This window comes from Passer montanus, unplaced genomic scaffold, assembly GCF_014805655.1.
Source record: "Passer montanus isolate IOZ18808 unplaced genomic scaffold, ASM1480565v1 scaffold5, whole genome shotgun sequence".
Lineage (NCBI taxonomy): Eukaryota > Metazoa > Chordata > Aves > Passeriformes > Passeridae > Passer > Passer montanus.
Window position 1 is genome coordinate 17,393,956 of NW_024369929.1, and position 18,229 is coordinate 17,412,184.

The following is an 18,229-nucleotide window of genomic DNA, read 5'->3' on the forward strand; positions in this document are numbered from 1 at the left end:
GGAGCGCGGCACACGGGGCTGGGGGAGAGAAATCCCCCTGCTCCTGCCCGCCAGGAGCGGCCTCAGAGCTGGCAGGAGGGGCAGCCTGCCCTGCTGCCTGACACCCAAAATCACCTCTGAGCTGCACATCCACTGCTCTGCTGGAGCCAGGGGCTGCCTGACACCCAAAATCACCTCTGAGCTGCACATCCACTGCTCTGCTGGAGCCAGGGGCTGCCTGACACCCAAAATCACCTCTGAGCTGCACATCCACTGCTCTGCTGGAGCCAGGGGCTGCCTGACACCCAAAATCACCTCTGAGCTGCACATCCACTGCTCTGCTGGAGCCAGGGGCTGCCTGACACCCAAAATCACCTCTGAGCTGCACATCCACTGCTCTGCTGGAGCCAGGGGCTGCCTGACACCCAAAATCACCTCTGAGCTGCACATCCACTGCTCTGCTGGAGCCAGGGGCTGCCTGACACCCAAAATCACCTCTGAGCTGCACATCCACTGCTCTGCTGGAGCCAGGGGCTGCCTGACACCCAAAATCACCTCTGAGCTGCACATCCACTGCTCTGCTGGAGCCAGGGGCTGCCTGACACCCAAAATCACCTCTGAGCTGCACATCCACTGCTCTGCTGGAGCCAGGGGCTGCCTGACACCCAAAATCACCTCTGAGCTGCACATCCACTGCTCTGCTGGAGCCAGGGGCTGCCTGACACCCAAAATCACCTCTGAGCTGCACATCCACTGCTCTGCTGGAGCCAGGGGCTGCCTGACACCCAAAATCACCTCTGAGCTGCACATCCACTGCTCTGCTGCACAGAGGGGGAGGTGGGCAAGGCACAGAGCCCCCCGGGGCGCTGTGGGACCCCGAGCAGGGGCTGCCGGGACCTGCCAGCCCCATCTCCTCTCGCTCCCTCGCCCTGCCAGGACCTGCTCCCGCCCGTCACAGCCGCTCAGCCTCAGCGCGGGCCCTGGAGCGCGGCACACGGGGCTGGGGGAGAGAAATCCCCCTGCTCCTGCCTGCCAGGAGCGGCAGGAGGGGCAGCCTGCACTGCACGGCTGCTCTGTTCTGCACTGCACGGCTGCTCTGTCCTGCACTGCTGCCCTGCATTGCACAGCTGCCCTGCCCTGCCCTGCACTGAAGCTCACGCGCTCTCTGCAGCTCCCAGCGTTTCCCTGAGATGCAGCCCGTGATCCCCAGGCCCGGGCAGGAGCGCTGGGCCTGCAGGAACGGCAGGAGCTCCCCATCCCAGCCAAACACATGGAATTAGCAGAGCTCCTGGTTTCGCATGCCAGAGGATCTGGAGATGCAGCAGCTCGGGGGCTCAGCATCCCCCGGGACTGGCTCGGCACCACCCGGGACTGGCTCGGCATCACCCAGGATTGGCTCAGCATCACCCAGGACTGGCTCAGCACCACCCGGGACTGGCTCAGCATCACCCGGGACTGGCTCAGCATCCCCCAGGACTGGCTCAGCATCACCCAGGATTGGCTCAGCATCCCCCAGGACTGGCTCAGCATCACCCGGGACTGGCTCAGCATCCCCCAGGATTGGCTCAGTTCCACCACCAGGGTCTGGCCAGCAGCAGCCCCAAGGATGCCCCTCCTCACCCCACATCACCTGCAGAGCCTGTCCAGGCACTGCCCTGGAAACCCCTCTCACCCCTGCTCGGAGAAACCCCCAGTTCTGGGAATCTTTCTCAGGCAAATGTCAGCTCTGCTGAAACATTTAAATTTTCCCATGGGAGACGTCTAAACAAAACATTAACATTTTGACTTAAAATGTCATTTCATTCTGGTTCTTCAATTAAAAACAAAATGACATTTCAAGTCAAAACGTTGATTTGAAACGGATTTTTTCTTGTTGTTTTACTTCAGAAACCAAAACTCTATTTCAAGTAAGAGAGACAAGAAAGGCTTGTTCAGAGCTGGTTCCTCCCAGGTTTGCTGAACAAACGCCCCAGGAAACCCAAATTCTGGGAACAACCTGTTTTAAGGGAATTTTTTTCATTTAAAAAAGACCTGACAGGAAGACGCTGGTTCCTGGGCGGATTCATCCCAGGAAGGAGAGCTCAGCGAGGGGGGCTGGCATTGTCCCCATGTCCCCAGGGCTCTGCAGGGATTGAGGCATCACCTGAGCTCCACCTGCCCTGCCCGGAGAGCCCCTCCCCTCCTGCAGTCCCTGCTGTGCCACTTGTCACCCTCGTCACCTGGGAGCCTTGCCTCATTTCCTTGGCACTCAACATCACCACCACAGCTGGATTTTCCCTCTGGTAAAATCCGAGTCCAGCAAAAATTCCCTGAGCAATTGACTGGAGGAATTTGACATCCTTTCCCTGCCTGTTTTCTTCCCTCTGCACGTGAAATATTCTTTTCTGCGCTACAAAACCACTTTGAAATGCTTTATCCTTAAGTGCTACGAGGCCTTTTCCTGCCAGCTGCAGGTTGGGCTGGCCCCTGGCAGGCCGTGGCCTCGCTCTGTGGCACTCCTGGCACGTTTGGAAAGCCAAGGGAAGGCTGTGGAGCTGGTGCCAGCGTCCCAGGGAGCATCCAGCGCTGTAATTTAACTGCAGTGAGCAGCTTCCAGAAGAGCAGCTCCGTGTTGGAGCTGGGGAATGCTCACAGCAGCTCCAGACCCTCCCAAAGCCCCTGGCTCGGTTTTGGGAGCAGACCCCAGCTCAGCCAGGGGGTTTTACTGCAGGGGAGGATGGGAGGGGTTCCCCTGCGCAGTTCCCACCTGGAATTCAGCCTCTGCAGCCGCCTTTGGAGGGGCTTTGGGCAGAGGGGCAGGGGCAGAGCTGTGACCCCAGTGCCACCTGTCCCTGGGTCAGCGGGACCTGGCAGGGACAGAGCTGGGGGGGCCCTGGCAAGGGAGAGGGGTGCAGGATGGGCTCTGGGAACACGTCTGGCTTCTGCTGGGCCAGCTTTTGGTTTGTGTAGAGCTCCACGGTGAGAAACCTGTGGGGTTGTACCCCACAGTGTGACTGTCCTCTGTGGGGCCACTGCAAAGGGAAACTGAGGCACCTCCGGCTGCACCAATGACCCCTGGGGTCCATCCCAGCTCCAGCTGCTCCAGGGCTGTGTTCCAACCTCTGTCTGGTAAGAAGGGACCTTCAGCTCTCCTGGCAGCTGCTCCAGAGGCTGCTCTGGCCCCCATGGGGGGCACCCAGCCCTGCCCCCGCTGGACACGTGCAGGGTGAGATCCCACGTGGGGGAGGACCTGCATTTCCCAGCTGGAGGCTCCCAGGAATAGCAGGGCCGGATTTAGATGCCCAAGTCGTTTTGGGATGGAGCCTACGTGGCTCCCAGCAGGACCCAGGCCTGCTATGGATACACAGACGTGGTTCTGCTCCAAGGAGGTCACTTATAAGGCAAGGCTGGCAGAGAAGAGCAAAAGCAGCCCAGGGTTGAGGAGAAATTTGCTCCAGGCCACCCCAAAGCAGTGCCAGAGCAGGGAACAGCATCCAGGGCTGAGCTCCCAGCCCTCGACACACAAACCACATCCAAGGGCTCCGGAGAGGAGCCAAACCCAACCGCAGACCCGGGCACTGCTCTCGGCTCCCTTTGTCTGCAGCACACAAAGAGACGGGGAAAGTAACAGCCATCCTTCCCTCTGATCCCTCCCAAACCTTTCTCCCAACAAAGACACTCCAGCAGAGCCAAGCCCAGAGGAAAGGGAGGATGAGGTTTTGTGGATTCACCACCCCTGGAATGTCCAAGGCCAGGTTGGACGGGGCTTGGAGCAGCCTGGGACAGTGGGAGGTGTCCCTGCCCATGGCACGGGTGGCACTGGGTGGGCTTTGAGGTCCCTTCCCACCTGAACCATTCCACAACTCCCTGGGCCGTGCTCCAGGTGCTGCCCCCGAAGCCTTTGGGGGTTGTGGGCACGGATCTCCTGCTTCCCACGAGCCTTCCAGCAGGGCCCCAGCACCCACACTGCCTGCGCTGCAGGGCAGCTCTGCAGAGGGCAGAGGAAGGGCAGAGCTGGCCCTGTCACCCCTGTCCCCTGCACCGCGGGCACTGGCAGCCGGGAGCTCTGCAGTCACACCGTGTTCCTTCTCCATGCAGGGCAGAAACTGTCACTGCGCTCTAATTAGCCAATTAGGTCCCTAATTAGCTGATGTAATTACTCCGAGGAAGTGATTTCATTTAAGAAAAACCTTATTCCCGAAAGCAGACGGAGCCAGCCTGGCAGCAGCAGGGATGAACGGTGGTGGCTGTCACCGGGGTGGGGACAGGACAGGGATGGGGATGGGGACAGGATGGGGATAGGACAGGGATGGGGACAGGATGGGCAGGGGGACAGGATGATGTGAGGATGATGGTCAGGTGGATAGGACAGGGATGGGGATGGGGACAGGACAGGGATGGGGACAGGATGGGGATGGGGGCAGGAAAGGGATGGGGACAGGATGGGGATGGCAATGGGGATGGGGTCAGAACCAGGATGGGGTTGTGGACAAAGGGACAGGGCAGTGGGGACAGGGGACAGGGGCCAGCCTGCCCACAGGGCCGGAGGAAGCAGCTCAGCGTGCAGGGAACAGCCCGGAGACAAACCTGGGGAACAAACCTGGGGAGCAAACCCGGGAACAAACCCGGGGAGCAAACCCGGGGATGAAACCCGGGGATGAAACCCGGGGAACAGCCTGGGGAGCAAACCCGGGGAGCAAACCCGGGGATCAAACCCGGGGAACAAACCCGGGGAACAAACCCGGGGAACAGCCCGGGGAACAAACCCGGGAACAAACCCGGGGAGCAAACCCGGGGAGCAAACCCGGGAACAAACCCGGGGAGCTCACCCCGGGAGCAAACCCGGGGATCAAACCCGGGGAACAAACCCGGGGAACAAACCCGGGGAACAGCCCGGGGAACAAACCTGGGGAACAAACCCGGGGAGCAAACCCGGGGAGCAAACCCGGGGCTCTCACCCGGCGTCATCGCCGCCATCCCCCAGCCCGAGCCGAGTCAGAACCCACAAAGCGCTTCCCACCAACAATTTGTTCTCTCACAAGAGATCAGATAAGCTAATCAGCGCGGCTCCATCTGTCGAAAGGATGGGGGTGGGGGGGAAATAATACTGCTTATTTACATTTTTTTCCTTTTCTTGATGTAACTTCTAGATCTAATCAGCACCAAGCTGCGCTTTAATTGGAATTATGGAGCAGACGCGCATTTCTCTGCAGCTCGTTTGTCTCCTCAGCACAAAAACCCCTCAGCCCGGTGCCCGAGGTGGCTCTCGGTGTCCTCCTACCAGCCTGGGACAGGGTGATGGGAGCTGGGGACAGCCCAGCCCGCCCGGCGGGCACGGCTGGAGATGCTGGAGGGGCTGGGTGGGCTGGACGAGCCCTCCCCGAACGGGAAGAGCTGTTTCGGTGTGATGCTGCCAACAGCTCGGCCCTGCTCTCCCCAACGAGAGCCGACAAGCGCAAGATGTGCCCCGGCCCTGCAGAAGCCGCTGCGGATGCGGTGACCTTTGCAGGAGGCAGGGATCTGCTCCAGGCCAGCAGAGCCGGGCGGCTCCGTGAGCCCCGGCTGCCCCCGGGCACGCCCGGGCCGGGCTGGCACTGCCACACGGATCTGGCACTGCCACACGGATCTGGCACTGCCACACGGGTTTGGCACCGCCCGGTTCGCCGCCGACGCTTTCGAGCTGCAAAGAATCTGCTAATCTCCCGTGAGGAATCCCCAGCTCTGTCTGCAGACCAGCGGACACAGCTGCATCACCCTCCTCCTCCTCCGTGCCACGCCTGGGAGCAGCGGCGGCGTGGGCACGACCCCTCGATTTCTCCCCACCTGAGCTGATTCTTCTTAATAAAGGCATTCAAAAGGAGAAAGATCTCCTGCCCATTTATTTCACGAATTACCGGTGGAAAAGTGTGAAGCGCTTCAATGGAAGCAGGTTAATCAGAAAGGGATGGGGACGGGGACCCCAAATCGCTGCCACGAAGGCAGAGCGAATGCCTGAGTGCCAGGGTCACCGCAGGACAGGGATGTTTGCGCTCCTCCTTTCCCACAGCCCGGCTGCTGGCTGGGCTGGAAAAATCCCCGAGATGGGCACATGCCAACACGCTAAACTGCGGTTTGTGTCACCTAGAGCATTCCGCAAAGTCTCGGCGATCTGCAAATAATTAAAGGAGAAAGCAATCAATCTCGTTGCTCAAAACAGCGATTAGCCCGGGAGAAGCCGGCATTGTGATTCCATCGGCACCCGGGGGAGATGCCGCCTGCACAATGAGAGCTGCGAGTCCTCGCACGTCCCGGGACCAGGGGATGTTCTCGGCTCCTGCTGGGAATTTCCTGTGTCTCGCGGCTGGCACGCCGTGTTTCACTGCAGGAGCAGGGCACAGCTCTGGGGCTGCTCCCGGCTGTTCCCAGGACACCAGCCAGGGGGATGCAGGCGACCCCCGCCAGCCCACCCTGAGCTGGCCCCTGTGGGGGACAGAGCTGTGGGGAGAGGCCAGGAGGCTTCACCTGGACAGCCCCGGCCCTTTTTAGACTCATTCAGCTCGCAAACCCCACTGAGGTCAGACCCAGCACTGCCGAGGCCCCACCAATCCGTGTCCCCAAGTGTCACACGCACAGGGCAGTTAAATTAAACAGGGATGGGGGCTCCAGCAGCCCGGGCAGCCTGCTCCAATGTTCCTTCCTTCCCTTCAGTGGGGGAATTTCCCCCAGACTTGCCCTGGCACGGCTGGCAGGCCAAGCTCCCTCGGGGCTGACAAGCCGTGTCCTGCTTGTCCCCACGGGTGACCCAAGCCGAGCTGGGCCAGGAGCAGAGCCCAACAGCCCTGAGCCCATCTCCATCTCCATCAGGAACAGCTCTGATCACCTGGGAGCAGGGCTGAGAGAGAGGGGAGCCCCCCGAGCCCGGCCGGGTGGGCAGCACAGGGAGAAGAGACCCCCGGAGCCCTCGTGTGAGCAGGCTGCACGGGCTGCTCCCCCGAGCCCAAACTCCTTGTTTGTGCTTCCCCACCAGCACGGGAAAATCCTCTGCCAAGGCAATTCCCAGGGCGGCTGTGGGAAGCCTTGGCTTGGAATAAAGTCATATTTCACAGCCTAACAGCGAGAAAGGCAGGAAACTTTTCCCTCAGCCCCCTCCACATCCCGGAGCTGCTGTGGCCACGAGGAGACCCCAGCCCAGAGCCAGGAGGGTTTGCCTGCAGGACGAGCCCTCCCGTGCCCAGAGCCTGCCCCTGTGGAGTCAGAAGGAATTTCCACCAGCTCTTCCATGCACAGCCCGAGTTCCTGTGTCCCCGCACCCCGTGTGCTCCCAGGAGCGTTGGGTGGGACACGTGGAATTGCTGAGCCTGGGTCAGGCCTGGGGCTCCGTGTCCCTGGGGGGACTTTCCTCACAGAGCTGCAGTTTGGGCTGTCCCTGCAGGGGCAGGAAATGCAGTCACTGAGTGGTTAGGCTGGGAAAATACCTCTCAGAGCACCCAGTGCAGCCATAAACACACACCCAGCACAGGCAGGGCTGTCTGTGGCACCAGGGTCTCCCCACAGAGGGTTCCTTCCTTCTGCTGCACGAGGAGCGCGAAGCCCTGAGAGACCCAGAACAGACTTTACCTCCTGAAGGTCAAGACCCAGCTCAAACAAGGGTTGGGATGGGCTGATGCCCAGCTCCACCTGGCCTCTGGAGCACCTGCAGGCTGTTTCCAGCCAGCCCTGGAGGGGACATGAACAAGAGATGGAAAAAGCTCCCTGTGCAACAAAGGCAGAGCAGGAGTTTGGGCTGAAGGCCCTGAGCCCTTCACGTGCCCAGGGCTGCTCACACGGGGCCAGGGCCAGCTCCCAGCACAGGACACAGCAGAGCTCCCACCTGGGCACACCTGGGCAGCTCCAGCCCCACCTCGAGCTGGGGGCAGCCAGAGCCACAAACCAGAACTGCCCAGCAGCTCAGGGCTCTCAGCACCCTCACCCCAGAGACCCCCTGGCCTCAGCTCGGGCACCAGCAGCAATTTCCCCACGGGAAGGGGGCTCAGGCCTTGGCACTGCCCAGGGAGGGCTGGGTGCCCATCCCTGGAGGTCCCAGGAATTCCTGGAGGGGGCACTGGGCTGGGGACAAGGCGGGCATGGGCACAGCCTGGGCCTGATGGTCTGGGAGGGATTTCCCAGCCCTGGCACCCTGTAACAGCCCCAAACCCGGCTGAGGGGGTGCAGCACTGCTGGCATGGGCAGCACCCCCGACTCCCCCAGACCAGACCCGCTCCGGCCCCCGGGAGAACCGGCAGGGGTTTGCAGGAGAACCAGGAGGATTTGCAGGAAAACCATGAGGGATTTGCAGCAGGACCAGCAGGGATTTGCCTCTGCGGCTGGGAGCGGCGCTGGAATTTGCGGGAGGCGATGCGCGGGGCCGTCCCGGCGAGGGAGGCTGGGCTGCAATTAGGCAGCCAATTTGGGTAATGTTTGGGTTGGGAGGGGTGTACATGCCGGTGGTCTCCGGAGGCAGAGCTCCTGCCCGGGAGGGTTTTCCTCCCTTTGTGCGCTCCTCAGCCCGGGCTGCGCCTGAAAGGATCGGCCCCGCTCATTATCAAAGCCACAAAGCATCTGCTTCCACTTTGCCGGGGAAAGGCACTGAGTGCAAATCTGGTTTCACTTGGGTTTTCCTTCCCCGGGTTATGGTTTGCTCCGTGTTTAATGTTGTTACTGCAATTCGATAGTTGGGCAGTGGGTGGCCCGGTTCCCCCATTTGAAACTAATTTACAGCTTTGTCTGGCAAAATTGTTGCTTCCAATCAATTAGCACTGACACCGAAATTAAACCGTCTTGGGGTCTCGACGCATGAGGAAGCAGGTCCTCGTTTTTTTGGAAGAAATTTGCTCTCCGGAGGGGAATCTGGTGGCTCACCCTTCCCCCGTGCCGAGGTGGATTTTTTATTTTTAAAGATCCAGCCCGTGTTTCTTTCCAGGAGGTTTAATAGGGCAGGCTGAGATCCCTGGTGGATGCTATTTTTGTTTTACAGCCGTGACCTTGTTAAGGAGATGGACAAACAAGCCAGAAATGGAACATTAATAAATAAAGCCCGAATCCATCAAACCCTCCTGGCCGCCTCCATCAGCCCTGCAGAAGCACTCGGTGTTCCCAGTCCCTCCCCAACAGCCCCAGCTCCCTGCAGCTGCACGGGAGCACCCCCAGGGGTGTCCCCCCCTTGTTCTGAGAGCCCCCAGGGTGGGCACAGCCCCTGCTGTCCAGCCCTGCTGAGCCCACCCAGGCTGGGCTCAGCACGGGCAGCAGTCCCAGGGGGAGCTCTGGCTGCACTGCAGGGTCCCTGGGGGACAAACAGTGCCCTGAGACAGGCAGGGCTCTGCGGGGAGACGGGGGCTGGGGAGGAAAGGGCTCGCTCAGGGTGGGGGTGCCACCCCCAGCCCCACTCCCTGCCCCAGAAATCCAGAGTTCCCTTTGGATGGGGCCAAACAGGGATCCAGAGCGAGGAGAGCCACAGCAGGACCCCAAACCTGCACAGGGGGGTCAGTGATGGGGACAAAGGGGATCCAGAATGGGTTGAGAGCCACAGCAGGAGCCAAACCTGCACAGGGGGGTCAGTGATGGGGCTGCACAGCAATCCACAGCAGGGAGAGCCAGAGCAGGACCCCAGGCCTCCCCACGGGGTCAGAGCTGGCTCCAGGAGCCAAACAAGAGCGGGCACCCTTGCAGAGGTGGGAGCTGCCCTGCTGTGCCCCTGGCTCGCGGGTCACATGCCTGGCAGGGACGGGTGCCCTGGGCAGAGCAGAGCCCCTCTTTCATCACTTCTGGCAGGCTGTGAGCTCCCAGCCGTGCCTCCCTCCTGCTGGGGGCTCCCTGGACACGCTGCAGGCAGGGACCAGGACAGCAGGCTCCGTGCTGCTGGGAATGTGGGAATGCAGCTCAGGGAGAGCACTGGAATGGGCACAGCCTGCCACGGGACCCCAGGCTCTGCCAGGGCAGAGCTCGGCCCCTCTGCTGAGCCCCAGCCTTGCCCTGAGCCCTCTGCTCCCCTCTGGCAGGGGTGCCCTGCTGCTCTGGGAGGTGGCACAGCCCCTCCTGGCACAGCTCAGCCCAAACCTGCCCCTCACGGACCCTCAGCAGAGCCAGGCTGCTCAGAACGAGCAAACACGACCAAAAAATGGAACCGCTCTCCCAACAGGAAGGAAAATATTTTTGAAAGCCTTGAAGTTGTTACAGCTGGGGAGAGGCAGCACCGGGAGGGCTGGAGGGCAGCCCTGGCCAGCGAATTCCAGCCAGAGCAGGAGCCTGGGAGAATACCAAAGCAGACAGGAAGAAAGAGATGAAGAAGAAGAAAGGAGATGAAGCAGCTGAGATAAAAACGAGATCACTCAGGCTGGTGCCCACGGAGCAGGGCACCAGAGCCTCGTGTCTGAAGATGCACCAGCTAGAGCTGGGAAAATTCCCTGGCTTTGAAGACCAGGTCTTCCTGGAGACAAACAGCTCTAATCCACACTCCTGAGTAATTCTCTCTTTGGCAGCACATCATACCAGCATCGATTTAAACCTCAGGGCAGCTGCACTGGCTTTAATCTGGGTTTTATTTTTGTAAACTCCAGTTTCAAGGAGCTGCTCACAGAGCAGAGCGGGGCTGGGTGGCAGGAGCAGAGCCAGAATCACTCAGGGCTGCAGTGGAAACACTTGAGCTTCTTCAAGAGCAGCGACCAAATGTGAAAAGCTTTGATCCTAAAAGGTAACAGCCCTGTCAGGGGGAAAAGGGGTCAAGCTGCTCCACTTGTGCTGGGGCAGCTCCCTCTGCTGCCTTGGCCGCTCCGAGGAGCAGGGCAGGCCCAGGTGGGCTCCGGCACGGCTCTGCCACATGTGCTCATTACTCTGCTCTGTAAAGTTCTCACCTCCCGGGAAACAGGTCCCAAACCAGGGGGAATGCCATCCATGAGCTGCCCCGTTTGGGGGCCAGGAGAGACCCCATCCACAGCTGCTGCAGGGCACAGCCAGCCCTGCCAGCCCCCACGCCTGCCAGCACCATGGCCCGGGGCTCCCCTGGCACTCAGGGGTCCCTCCTGGCACTCAGGGATCCCTCCCGGCACTCAGGGGTCCCTCCTGGCACTCAGGGATCCCAGGGCTCCCACCTCAGACCAGTTCTCCCAGTGCCAAACCTGGGGCTGCTCCCGTGGGATGGACAGGAGATAAAGAGAAGGTACAGAAGAGAACGGTTCAGCCCAGCAACGCCAATTAAAATGCCAATTAAAATGCCAATTAACGCTCCCGGAGGCTCGGGCTGGGGCTGGGGGCAGCAGCAGGGAGCGGGGCCGGTGTCACCGGCTGTGAGCAGCCCCGTGCCCGTGCCGGGAGCAGGAGCAGCCGCTGTGACCCCTCCGGGGAAGGGGGATGTGGGGTGAGCCCCCGGAACCCCCTGGGCACAGATTGCTCCCGTTTCCCGGCTGATCCCCGAGCGCGGCTCTGCCCGCCTTTGTCCCGTCTCTGGCACCATCTGCAGGCGGCTCCTGCCGGAGCAGGGATGGGATGGGATGGGATGGATCTTCAGCCGGGATTTCCAGCCCGAAATCCCCGCTGGGCTGAGCCCTCCCAGCCCAGCCTGCCCTGGGAAGGGTCCCCGCAATCCGTGCGAGCCCCCAGGGAACACAAACTGTGTCCCTGCGAGGGGCAGGGGGTGCTGGGGGGTCGGCACAGGGCCCTCCCCAGCCGGAGCCAGCCCAAATCCCCAGCCCAGATTCCACAATTCCCCCTGTCTGTGCTCCTGAGAGCCCCAGCTGGGCTCACGGGCAGAGACCCCGAGCCCAGAGAGCGCTGGGGAGCAGCCCAGACCTTGGGTTTGGGGATCCACCCAGCGAGCCCTGGGGAGCAGCCCAGACCCTGGCTTTAGGGACCAGCCCAGACCTTGGCTTTGGGGTCCAACCTCAACCCAAACCTTGATTTTGGGGTCCAGCCCAGACCTTGGCTTTGGAGACTGACCCAGACCTTGGATTTGGGGTCCAACCCAAACTTTGGCTTTGGGGACCAGCCCAGACCCCGCCTGCAGCCTGTCAGAAATGTCCCTCAGAGCTTCCCGAGAGAATCCCTTTGTGAGAGAACCAAGAGAGCCCCTCAGCCCGGCCAGCAGGGAGTGAAGGAGGGCTCTGAAAAATCCTGAGTGAGAGTGAAGGGAGGTGCAGGAGCTGCCCAGGGGGGATCTGAGCCCACAGCAAAGCCTGCCCAGGGCAGGGCTGGGGGGGTCCCTGCAAGCTTCATGGGGGGAATAACAACTGCCAGAGCCTCAGCTCCAAATCCAGCCCAGGGGGGTTCCAGTAGCACCCTGTTCACAGTCCAAACTGCAGGGGATGGATGGATGGATGGATGGATGGATGGATGGATGGATGGATGGATGGATGGATGGATGGATGGAGAAAGGAAAAGGAAGGAAAGGAGAGAAGGAAAAGGGAAGGAAAGATTTCAGAGAGAACAGGATCTGAGCCTTGCTGGGGCTCCAGCTGCACGTCCTGGGGTCAGGGCTCTGGGCAGCAGCTGGCCCTGAGCACATCCCACCATCCAGGTGTGCCCAGGCTCACCTGCAGGTGCAGGTGCAGGGCTCAGGCTGTCCCAGGAGCAGGGCAGGAGTTCCCAGGGCTGGCTGAAGCAGGTGGGAAGCCCCTTTCCCCCACTGCCCCCCTGGCCTGTGGCAGCCCCTGCTGACAGCACTTCAGCAGTGCTCAGGTCCTGGCCGGAGCTCAGGGAGCTTATTTCCCTTTCTTTGGAGGAGGAAACAGCTGGGAGAGCTCTGGGGAAGGAACTGTGGTGAACAGGAGCTGCCAGCACGGGGCTGAAGGGTTCAGGAGGTCGGGAGCTGCAGGGCTGAGATTTTGGGAGGAGGTGCTGGGCTGAGGAGGGCACAGCTCCCAGCCCACCCTGCACCAGCAGGAGCAGCCCAAGGACTCCCAGCTGCAGGCACTGATCCCAGCCCTCTGAGGAATTGTTCACAGCCGGCAGAGCCAGGCCCAGCTCCCGCTCCACGCTCCGGGTGGGATCAGGGAATTCTTGCCCTGGCTCCCTGGCACCAGAGCTGGCCGCTGTCCCAGCCCTGTCAGCCAGCCAGCACCTCCCATGGGGAAAAACAAACAAGCAGGGAGGCTGCTCAGGAGCTTTGGCTCTGGATTTATCGCGGAATGTGCCGGGGATTGGGCCATCCTCCTTCTGCTGCTCTGAGCACCTGGATTCCTCAGGTACCACTCAGCTCTGAGGAAATCCTGTGCTGAGACTCAGCCTGAGCATCCCTCCCCCCCAGAGCCTCCAGCACACACCCATGCATGCAGCAATTATCTTTAGCAGCTTTTTTAAATGCAGTAATTACCCAGCTCTGGTGCTGGGTACCTCGGACAGAACAGACGGAGCCCAAGCAAGGAAATGGAAAAATCCTTCATTCCAAAGGAGATTCCAAACACAGCATTCCCTGCACGATGAGAGATGCCGCAGCATTGGCATGCTTCCTTCCCGAAGAATTTGCAAAATATCCTTTTTCTTTTTTTTTTTCCTGCAGCAAAATCAAAGCCAGGCTCAGCCTCAAATGATTAAAGGTTAACTAAGACTTCAAACAATCTCACGAGATGGGTTGTTCTCCCAGGAATGACGGGACATAAACTGGGCTTGGCTTTAATATCTGCCTTTAATTAGGGCCGTGTCAGAGGGCCATGAGCAGGAAAAGAGCCTCTGGCACACATGGGAGATGTGCTCTGGAAATTCTTCCCAAAGAAAAATATTGCTGCACCTGTTTGGGGCAAACTCCTGCCCTGGGGCAGGCATCCTGAGCTCGGGCTGGAGGGGGATTGGAGCTGTTTGAAACCAGGATTCTGCTGAAATGCACTGCGGTTCTGTTCCCTGGAAAACGAGGTGAGCTGGCTCGGGGTGTGAGGGGCAGACACAGCCCAGGCTGGAGCCAGCTCTGGGAATGCTGACATTCCCGAGGCTGCCAGAGCTCCGGGAGCGCTCGGACAACGCTCTGGGGTGGGACTGGGGGTGTCTGTGCAGGGCCAGGGCTGGAACCCGTGATCCCTGTGGGTCCTGCCAGCTCGGGGTGTTCCGTGAGTCTCTGAGGTTGGATTCTCCTCGAGGAATTGGCCCCTGGAAAGCAGGAGCAGCCAGGGGAGGCACACAAACCCCGCACTGGGAGCCAGCAGCTGCTCCAGGCACCACCTCCTCTCCCTGCAGCCCAGTCCCAGCAGCATTTTAATTAAAAGAGGTGGCTCCGTGCACCTTTTTCCTATTGATCCGCAGTCAACAAGAGCCCATAAACCAAGAAATTAAAGCCATAATTTACAGCCCTTGGCCGGGCCGCCTGCGAGCTCTGGTTGCCACATTGCACACGATGGTTTCCTGCCTCTGCCAGGACATAAACTCGATACAACAGCTCCAAAAAGGAAAAAAAACCCACCCGTCCCCCCCCCGGCCCTACAAGGCTTCCTGCAGGAGCCAGCTCCGAGGATGGTTTTCAGCCCCCTGTGTCTGATCTGCGGCCAAGCCGTGGTTCCAATCAGGCAGCGCTGGAGATGAAAGGGCAGCCCCGGCTCCCCGGCCGGGCCAGGTGTGCAGCTGGCACCCCCGGCCTCCCGGGGCACTGCTCCAGTGCAGACATGTTCGAGCAATAAAAGCCAAATCAGGAACATGTGGCTAAAAACAGCGGCTCGTTTCGCTGCTTTCTATAAATGAGTTTTCCCAGGGCAGGGTTTGGGGTTTCTTTAACACGAGCGCGACAGGGATTCCAGCACTTCCATCCCTGGGAGAGGCTGGGAAAAAAGTGGAGCAGCTCTCCTCCAAGCAGCCTCTTATTTACCGTTGTGAGGGCTCAAAGAGCTGACTTAAACCTTCAAATGACAACAATTCCTCCGAGGCGAGATGCCAGAGTTGAGCAAACAATTTGTGGGGAATGTTAAGTGCCGGGGAAGCCGCGGAGCTTGTAATGAAGCCGTGGTGGTGTTTCCAACCAGGGCTGAACCCGATTGCCGAGGGACCCGACAAACCACGGCCGGGGGAGGCAGGGCTGGGGTAAGAGATGCTTTTCTGGGGCTTGCTGAACAGCCTGGCAGTGCTGGCACAGAGCACAGAGCCAGCTGCTGCTGCCGCATTCCAGGGCAGATTCCAGAGCCCAGGTGTTCTGAGGACTAAGGAAAGGTTTTTAAATGAAATCATTTTCGTGTCCTTCATGCCCCTTTGAGGCATGGGAGGATGGCCTCAAGCTGGAGGAGAGGAGGTTTAGACTGGACAGCAGGGAGACACAGAGAGGTGAGGCTGCTCCAAGCTCCATCCAACCTGGCTTGGGCACTGCCAGGGATCCAGGGGCAGCCCCAGCTGCTCTGGGCTCCCAGGGGAACAATTCCTTCCCGTATCCCATCCATCCCTGCCCTCTGGCAGTGGAGCCGTTCCCGGTGTCCTGCCCCGGCACTCAGTGCCCCAGCTTTGCCCCCGGAGGCAGCCAGCTGACACAGGCAAGGTGACACCTCCCTGCAGCCCGAGGAAAATCCCTGGGCAGGTTTGTAACCTCTTCTGTACATCTCGATTTCATCAGGAACACGGGGCTCCTGCCCGAGCTGGGAACAGGGAGATAAGCACATTCCTGGGGAGGTTCTGGGGGCAGAGCCGGGCGCTCCCTGCCCTGGATCCCGGCTGCTGCAGGGCTCTGGCACTGGGGAGGGCACAGGGCAGAGCTGGAGCCCCGGGGCAGAGCAGCTCCAGCAGGCAGGAGCAGGCAGTACATGGCGATTAAAAGCCTCTGAAAGCACCACTATGGGAACTGCAGCTTCCAGAGGCAGATCTGCCAGGGGCTGGGATGAGCCAGATCCTCCTCCCCACACTGCTGGAAGGGCAGCTTTGCTAGGCCAGGTCTAGTTTTGATCTTTCCTGGAAGACCACAGAGCCCTCCTGGCCCCTGAGCCCCTCCTGGCCCCAAAAAGGAACTGCAGACAATGGACCTGAATACCCCAAACCTGCACAGAAACGTCACCTCAGAGGGCTGAGCAGAAACCAAACCAGTTGGTGACACAAGAGCCAGAGGGGAATGAGCCTGCAGAGCCATTTCAGTGTTTCATCACCTTCCTGCTGAGGGGTCTGATCCAGGAGGGAAGTGCTCATCCAACTCCCTAAGCCAGGTCAAACACATTCCCAAGGGCTGGCACGTCAACTTTGCCCTGGCAGGCCCCATGCCAGGGCAGTGACCTCTGTCCTCAGGCTGCTCCAGCCAAGCAGGGACCAGCAGGACACTGCCCCTTCCAGCTGCTCCCAGAAAGGCACCAACAGGATCCCACTGGAGGCAGAGGGGTTTGAACCCAGGTGATCCCACGGCACAGGGGAATGGGGTCAGTGATCCCAAACCAGGGCCAAAAATACCTGGAACACAGCCTCAAAACACAGCTGGAACATGGCCCCAAATGCACCTGGAACATGGCCCAAAAGGGACCAGGAACACGGCCCCAAAGGGACCGGGAACAAGCAGGATTTGGAATGTCGCCCAGGGCCTGAGCACAGACTCTCCCAAGCAGCCCCCAGTCCTGGCTGGGGTTTGTTCAGTGACCTTAAAAAAAGGCAACAACTGGATTGGAATGGATAAAAATTCCCTTAAAAACCCCGAGCAGTCAGTGAGGGCTGGGTTTTCAAAGGCACAGGAGTGCTTTAGGAACAGATTGGTTTATTTGTTCCATGTAATTTACCTCCAGATGTGGCCCTGGAGCCCCCATCCAGTGCACTGGAGATGCTGCAGAGGTGACTGGGGAGGTTTTTTCCCTTCCCACCATCCCAACCTAACCCTGCCCTCTGGCAGTGGGACCCCAGCTGTGCCCTTGCCCCGCACTGGTTGTGGATTCCCCTGTGGGTGTGGATTTATTTCCATCTGTGGATTCATCTCCAGAGCCCTCTCCCTGCACCCTCTTCCTCAGGTCTGTTTCTGTCCTCACCCAGGAGAGGGAAAGGAGAAAAGCAGGCTGCCAGAGTTCCTCAAAGCTGCCCAAACGATTGCAATTCTGCACCCTGCCCTCTCTCCAGGTGAAGCTGAGCCCCAGGAGAATCCTGCCAGCCTTTCCTCAGGCCCTGCCCTGCCTCCCCTCACCCTGCTGCAAGGCTCTGCTGCCTGCCAAGGAGCTGCCTCTCATCCCAGCGAGTCCCTGCTCCTCAGCCCACTCACTTCTCTCCTCTTCCACCTTCCAGCAGGAGTGGGATGTGGGAGACATCACAGCCTGGGGCTGCAGGAGACGCAGGAGCACGGGATGTCTGCGATTCCTGCCAGGACCAGGGGAACAGCAGAGCTCCCAGTGCACCCTCCCACTCGGTGGCAGTGAGGAGGATCCAGCACAGCACCTCCAACTCCTCCAGCAGCCCGAGGCTGTCAGCCTGACGAGCTGAGATCCACGCACAGAGCTGCCTTCATCCGGATTTTGGGAATTTCACAGCTCCACGGAGCTGCAGCTCAGCAGAGGGGATGGGGTCATTCCCCTCCAGGCAAGGAAAACATGGATATCACCCCTGGAACTCCACAGTCCGTGCTGGAGCTCCTGTGAAATCAGCTGCTGAAGGCCCTGCAGGACCTGCTGCACTTTTAACTCTGCAGCCAAACCCTTCTCTGCAATAGCCCCCAAAGCCCCAGTGCTCCCCCCAGCACCCAGAGGTGCTGCCTGGGCTGGGCTGCAGCTCTTCCCCACAGCAGCACTTCTCACTTGTTTGCCCACTGGGACAGAAGTCAAAACCTTCCAACCCCCAAACTCCAGCAAGACGTACAGTGAGACCAGGGCAACCAGAAGTGTCTCTGAACTCACACTAATTCTCATCCCATCTCCCTCTGAAATTCCTCATTACATTATAAAACTGTAACTTGGTGCCCTGCTGAGAATTTTTAAATCTTCTCCACTGTGTTCTTAAAGTATATAAGCAAAACCCCCATCACTTAATGAAGTGTAAAACTAATTATTATGAAATAAAACCAGCTGTTCACCAAGTGGAAAACCAGCCCATTTTCGTGTCCTATTTTCCTGTGCAACGTATTCCCTCCCCTGCTCTGCAAATGTAAAAATAAATATCCCTCCCAGCGTCGTGCTGCCTCGGAGGCTGCAGCCCACCAATGAAAACCTGCACAATTTAATGGCCCTTAAATGCTCAACATCTTCTTCTCTTCCTGTAAAATCCATCTGACCTAATGGCTGTGACAATTACGTGTATGGCCTTCCTATTAAAAGGCAATTTTCTGAGTTGGCAGAGCAACACAGGCACGAGATGACAAAAGCAGTAACCCCCAACCTCCCAGCATTCCCAGCCATTCCCCAGGCAG